The 7,635-nt window shown below is 33.1% G+C and overlaps 1 long non-coding RNA gene across 1 annotated transcript; it reads left to right on the top strand.

The window, feature by feature from the left end:
- The first annotated feature begins 2,648 nt into the window (after positions 1 to 2,648).
- On the top strand, positions 2,649 to 4,062 carry LOC110905511. The gene is made up of 2 exons (XR_002573188.2): positions 2,649 to 2,947; positions 3,877 to 4,062. It is a non-coding gene; the product is annotated as an uncharacterized LOC110905511 (long non-coding RNA).
- The last annotated feature ends 3,573 nt before the right edge of the window (positions 4,063 to 7,635 follow it).

Raw genomic sequence — 7,635 nt, 5'->3', positions numbered from 1 at the left:
TCTTCACTTTTGATCTTCCTTTTAGCTATAAGAACGAATTGGATTTTATTTCTTCTACTGTTTTGTAAGTAGTGGAACCAATATTTCTAAATTCAATGTCGTTTCTCATCTTCCAAACATGCCTCAACGTTGTCAAAGCTTATTACTTTCATTCTTTTGGTGTATAGGAATATGCACCTTTTGTTCTTAATCCTCACTAGTTACACAAATTATCCTTCATGTTTAGGGCTTGTCACCGATTTTGTTCTTTTTGATAAATCGACGTTAGATTAATCCGTTAAAACTAATCATGTGCAATGCACAGAGAAATTATACAAAAACCTTAACCACCACAAATAAATATTTGAATTGTAAAGGTTGGTTTAACTATCAATTCTTGTTTTTATTTGGTTAAGTGGGTGAATTCACTACTAGAAAAGTGGTCATTTTGCTACGGAATTTTCCTACGCAAAAAAATTTGTCACAAATTCTAACACATTTACTACGCATTTCCTACAGAATGAAAGCCTATATTTTTTTGGCCAATTTGCTACGCAATAGCGACATAAATACTATTTCTAAGTATTGCGTCGGAAATGCGTAGCAACTTGCTACGCACTTATGACGAATGAATAATATTTGTATTTGATTTATATTTAAACATTTAATTATTATCGTTATTAACTATTGCGTTGGAAATGCGTAGTAACTTGCTACGCATTTCCGACGGAACTATTGTTTATTTGTTGGAATTATATTTATATGTTGAATTCATTTAAATATTAATTGTTGCGTCAGAAATGCGTAGCAACTTGTTACGCATTTTTGACAAAACATTTATTATTAAATTCGGATCATATTTAAATGTTTAACTAATACTCTTATTAATTATTTGCGTCTGAAATGTGTAGCAACTTGCTACGCATTTGTAACGAAACATTTATTATTATACTTAAGTTATACTTTAATGTTTAATCAGTTTTATTATTAATTATTGCGTAGGAAATGCGTAGCAACTTGCTACGCATTTGTGACGGAAAATTTATTACTATATTTAAATATTTAATTAATATTATTATTTATAATTGTTTCGGAAATGCTTAGCAACTTACTATGCATTTGCAACGTAATAGTTATAATATTTCAATGTTTAACTAAATATGTGTATATGTATGTACCCATTTTCGGTAACGGTACCCATTTTTGGTACCGGTACGTTCGGTACCGAGCTCATATGTAATCATATATTTATTAATGGATCATGTCTGGTCTTAATGGATCACAATGGCCAATAGTAGATCATATATGTGTTAATGAACCATATTGGGCCATAATGGATCACAACGACAACCAATAATGGATCATACATGTCTTAATGTACTACCATATTGAGCTTTAATAGGTCACAACGATCAATAGTAAATCATATATGTCTTAATGAATCATATTAGGCCAATGGATCATGATGGACAATAGTAGATTATACATGTCTCAATGGACCATATTGAGCCTAAATGAATCATAATGGCCAATAGTATATCATGTATGTCTTAATCAACCATCTTGGGCCTAAATGGATCACAATGGACAATAGTGGATAATACATGTCTTAATTGTCACACCCCAACCGATGGCGAAATCATCGGGGCGCGACACTAAGCGAATCAGATTGCTCAAGATAATCCATAACGACTATTTAGGAATCATCGGGGCGCGGAACTAGGCAGATGGTGGAATCATCGGGACGCATCACGACAATCGATGGGGACCGCTTAAGTTACTCACGCGATGGTGTCGTTAACGTGATTGCGTTGCATGACGACGATCAATGGGAGCTGCTTAACTATCCACGCGATGTCATCGTGAGCGTTAGTGTATACGTTGTGACGTGCGATATAGCGTATTCAAGTATGCGTTTATATGCGAAATAGCGTTGTAAGCGATGTAGTTACATTATGATCCGAATTTCTGGTGCTAGCCGTAACGAGTGTTACATTAATGGACCATATTGGGCCTAAATGGATCACAGTGGTCAATAGTAGATCATACATGTCTATATTGATCATGTTGGTTCTTAATGGATCACAAATGGCCAATAGTGGATCACACATGTCTAAATGAACCATATCGTGCTATCAGTGGAACCACCCGATCATATCCATCTCCACTAGGCATAATACATATACACCAATTCAGGAGTAAAGCCAATAAATATGGGAGAAAAAAAGTCAAAAACCCTATTGTGAGAATCGAACCCAGGATCTATTGATATCAAAGTCTTTTAACTTCATAGCGTTTGAAAAAAAATATAAGAATTTATTCATTCTACCCATGGCTTTATAGCCTAGTGGTATCTTGGGGGTGGGATAAGTTTTTGGGACCAATAGTAGCTGGGTTCGATTCTCACAAAGGGGGTTTTCCCATATTTATTGGGTTTCCTCCTGAATTGGTGTATAGGCATTATGCTTAGTGGAGATGGGTATGATCGGGTGATTTCGCTGTTGACACGATAATACTCCAATGGTCCGTCAGTGATCCAAAATTTGCCGTGAAAAAAAAAAAGAATTGATTCATTCATTCTAGACACCATAACATATTTTAGGAAGATATTAAATTATAAAAAAATACCACAAACGTTTCTTCATTGGAGTAAAGAATTGATTCTAGAATTGATTCATTCTAGACACCATAACATATTGCACCCTGCACCAAAAAATTTAAACTCCCGCTCAATTTTTATACTTTCCGCCTAAATTTCCCCTAATTTGATTCCCCACCCAAAATCCATCTGATACCTCTAGTTTCCCATCCCAGTTGCTTAAAAACAGAAAAAAAAAAAAAAAAACATATTGAATACCCTAGCCGCTCGTTTGTTCGCCGGCCGGATCTCGCCGCTTGTTCCCATCGCCAGTTCTAGTATCCAAGAATCTGCAGGTGCTTGCTCCCAATCTTCTATTTGAAGTACAAGGTTTGTGTTTCTGATTTGGTTTTAGCTTCTTGAAATTGTGTTGTTTAGTTGGAACTTTGAAGCCCTAATTTGATATTTTGAACTTTGAAGCACTAATTAATTTTTTTTTTTATGAACAGTCGTTTGAAGCTCTAATTAATGAATTGAACCTCAATTTTTAAACTATTGTTTTATCAATCTTTTTATTTTATGAACAGTCGTTTGTTTTTATGTGAATTAATTAGGAAACATGATAAACTGTGTACAACGAAGAACAAGTTTAATGAGCTCTAATAATGCAATTTACAAACTAAAAGTTTGTGTGCATATATGTGTAACTTGTATGTCTTTTGGCTGGTTCATATTAAATGAGTCATCAATGATTTGATTTCACATTTTCACTTGGAAGTTAAAAATGTTTTTGTCATAAGCATGGATGTATGATACAAGCACGCTCTCACTAAGATGCTAACTCATGTGGCAGGCATTTTGATCCTTTTTTTCTGATTCACTTTTGCATTTCATTGTGACTGCCTTGTAGTTAGATGGTATTTTGGAGAATAGTATTTTACATGTTTTTGTGTTAATTGGATGGCAAAATTGGTAATATGTATATTTGAACAAAATTGGAAAAAGTGGCAGCTTCTATAATTTGTGATTTTGGATCTTTTTGTTGCAAGTTAGCTATGTTTTTTTTTCCATTGTAAGTTAGCTATGTTTTCTATTGGGCCCTGCCATGATGTTTGAGAGTTCGACTTCTTTACCATGTTAAATTATAGAGATACGGATAGATTGTCGAATGTGAATGCTCTTACTACACTAAAATTGGGCGATTTTTAATCGGTCCACGTAACCCGAAAACGTTCTAACCAAAACCTGATTTGACCACTGACCCGAACTCGCCTATTCTTTTGTCTCAAATATTTACTAATTATTGTTTATCTTTTTAGGTACAAGTTATGTGATCCCGGACGATAGACCTTAAAGCTCAACTTAAAGAAGAAAGCGAAGAAAGATCAGAACTTAAACAACAATTTCAAGAGTTTATGTAAAATTGGCATCCTACCAATTGGTGTTAGTTTTTGGATATCATTTTCAAAAATGTATTATATATGAAGTTTCGTTGTAATGCATGATTTTTAAGTTTATGCTATTGTAATTGAGGTGAATTTTATAAAACAGGTTTATTTGGTATTAAAGATTATTTTTGCCATTTTTCAGCATAAAAAATAGATTTTAGTTTATTTTATTGTTTTAATTAATTAAAAGCTTGTGTCGTCAGATAACAAATACAAATATATTTGATTTTTATTTATAATTTTTTTGTTTCTCGGAAATCTGTCACAACAAATCTTGATTTTGTTTATTAGTTTGTAGGAAATGTGTAACAAAAAATACCAAATTTTTATCTTGTTTGTGGAAAATGTGTCACAAAAAATGCCGGATTAATGTTTTTTATTTTTTGTTAAATTTTTTATTTGTCAGAAATGTGTCACTAAGAATAATATTTATTAATAATATTTATTATTTTATCATAATAATAAGTTTATAATAATTAGGAACTATTGTAGGAGATGTGTAGCAAAATGCAACGCGATAATTTTGTAGCAAATGTGTAGAAAGTTGCGTAGAAAATGCGTTGCAAACAGGTTTCCTACGAGGTGTTTTCCTACATCAGATTTTGTCACAAATGCATCAAAAAACACGATTTGTCACGCATTTCCTACGGAAACTGGTGTAAGAGATTTCAGATTTTCTAGTAGTGATTTATGGGTCCTCGTCATCTATATATCCTTTAACCCAAGAAAAAATTTGCTGTTTCTGGTTAAAAAATATATTACACACTTGTGAAAAGATGGTTTTAATGTTTATAGGATGAAAATGAGAGGATTGTATTATATGATTGACTTTCGTGCATCAGAAAAGTGCATGTTTATGATGACCACGATGTAGAACTTTGAACATCATGCAAAAGTCTTGCACAACACGTACATGCTTGTACTTTTATTTTGTCTTTGCAAAAATCATTAAAAGTCAGCTTTATTAATAATTTATAATAGAATCTTTTAATATAGGTTCCAGTAAAATAAATATTTAAATTTGAGGGATGCAAATTTAATGCGACACGTGTCCTAGGACGTAATTAGGTAGTAGGACATTAGACTAAGTGTAGTGGGTTGGTGCTTCTACCTAGTCAGTTGTTGTGGGACGTTAAACACCGTTCTATAGAGGCGTTAACGGGGTGTTAGGGGGTAGAAGGAGAGAGGGGGGGGGGGAGGTTAGTGAAACCATTACACATCTTATAGATAAAACTGAATGCGACACCCTATCTAAGTGGCACTGAAGTAACAATCACTTTTTTTAGTTAAACCACTACATATAAACTTCAATAGTCCAAATTAATCTTATTAAAGTTAAGGTGTGACGTGTGGTAGGCATGAATCACACATCAAACGCACATGTATTTATATTGTTTGTACTGAAAATATGTTTTAGCAGTGGTATTTTGTTGTTACATATGATATCTACTTAAACTATATAAAAACTTCTTGTTAGTTAACGTCGAAGAAACTCAATTCTAAACATGCTACTCACATGGCTTATATCTATTGCATGCCCAAGTACGGAAAAAAAGGTAAGTGCTAAAGATAATACATAAAAAACAATGAAAGACATCTTTGATGGTAAAATACTTGTCCAATGCGTATATTCTAAGACAAGTATATTTAGAGGCAGCTCGACTGTACACGAAAAAAGGTTAAACTTGGGCCCAAATACAAGAGCTCCCAAACTTTTTTAGGGTTTGACTATGTTAGATGCACGTACAATTCATCCTCTCCGATAAAAAAACTCTTCGGTCAACATAATTTTCCATCAGAATTATATTATCTTGTGCATTTTAGAAATTGTATACAAATAATATGTGCTATCATGTTTCATGTGTTGTGATTCTAAGTACAATAATATAACGTCAAGAACTCTAGTTTTACAATTTTTTTACATTCTCAAAAGGGTTAAGTTAGCGCTAAGCAAAAGTCATAATAACCTTAGTTAAATCAAAACAACATAAAGGGTAATATCCAAATTTTTATTCTTGTTACCATTTGATTAAGTTTATTTCCTCTCTATTAATTCACAAAAATGTTTCTTTGAGTCAATTCTACTATTCAATTTTGTACAAGTTATTATAGCCAATTAACTAAAGCACAATTCATTTTTTTCTTAGATTCATCCATTGTTCATGTATTCCTCCTTTTACCATTCCTCCTTTTACCATCTTTTAGTTTCCTAATTAGAGTTAAATTCAATTTTTTACACTCTTCACCCCTATAGTTTTGTCTTTTACAACTTTAACACAAAACATTTTTTATTTTGTTGTCCAACACTTTTTCACCTTCAACTTTAGTCCCATATACGTTTCACCTTTTACAAATTTGTCGTTTTATGTTTCATCTAAATTTTGCGAGTTAACAATACGCGTGTGTGGTTCAAAGCTTTTACTGTATTTTGTTTTGCGGTTTAACGGCTCTGTCGCATTGTGCAGGTCTCAAGTCGACTCAGTAATTATGTTATATGTTTTACATTTCAGTCTAATATTTGCAAGTTAACACGCTAAAACGTGCGTGCGTGGTTCAACATTTTTACATTTACTTTTGGTTTAGTTTAACAATCTCGTCATAAAGTGCGGGTCCTATATAATAGTTTTTAAAATTGAGTTAAATGCCATTTTAGTCCCTGTGGTTTGGGTCATTTTGCCAGTTTAGTCCAAAGGTTTCATTTTTAACCTGTGGGTCCAAAAAGGTTTCATAGTTGCCACTTTAGTCCACTGGGTTAACTTCATCCATTTTTTCTGTTAACGAGAAGGCCAATTCGGTCATTTTATATGGCTAAATTGCCCTTTTAGTTAACAGAATTACATACAAAATGACCAAATTGGCCTTCTCGTTAACAGAAAAAATAGATGAAGTTAACCAAGTGGACTAAAATGGCAACTGTGAAACCTTTTTGGACCCACAGGTTAAAAATGAAACCTTTGGGCTAAACTGCCAAAATGGCCCAAACCACAGGGACTAAAATGGCATTTAACTCTTTAAAATTTTATAAGTAAAACATAATATCAATGTTATAAGAAATGAGTCTGTGCCATAGAATTGTTTTGTATTAGTTGCATTTAGGTGGGAGATTACAAGAATACGGATTGAGTCTGTGACTCTGTGTCGTAGAATTGTTTTGTATAGTTGCATTTATGCTTTCCTTACAAAAAACAATCACAATGTTATACAAAAAACTGTAGTTGATTAGTTGGTGTTAGCTGTCACGAAAAAAATGATAACCAAGTTACTTTTACAATCCCCTGAAACGTAACATAGTTCTATACTTGTTTACGCGTTTTTGTTATCAAATTAAAACTTATATGAATATGAATTTCAATAATATAAACTAGAAAAAAAAAACATTATCCATGATGAGCGGTGAGTGGGCATGTGAGGGCGCATGTGTCTCCGCTGATTTGGGGGCTTAAAGAAGTTCCCCATGACCTCTCGAAACATGGATTCTCCTGTTTTGCTTGCCCCGTAATTCTGTTTTTGACCCGCATATCCGCTACCCGTGAAACAAACTCGTCGGATTCGGGTCACGTGAGTGTTACCCTTAAGACTATTAAATTACAGCATTTTAGAATTTCTTTTTCTTCTTTTTTTAAGACTACA

Source organism: Helianthus annuus, chromosome 14 (assembly GCF_002127325.2).
Source record: "Helianthus annuus cultivar XRQ/B chromosome 14, HanXRQr2.0-SUNRISE, whole genome shotgun sequence".
NCBI classification, from domain to species: domain Eukaryota; kingdom Viridiplantae; phylum Streptophyta; class Magnoliopsida; order Asterales; family Asteraceae; genus Helianthus; species Helianthus annuus.
The sequence above is the reverse complement of the archived record's forward strand: the minus strand, read 5'-3'. Positions and strand labels throughout refer to the sequence as shown.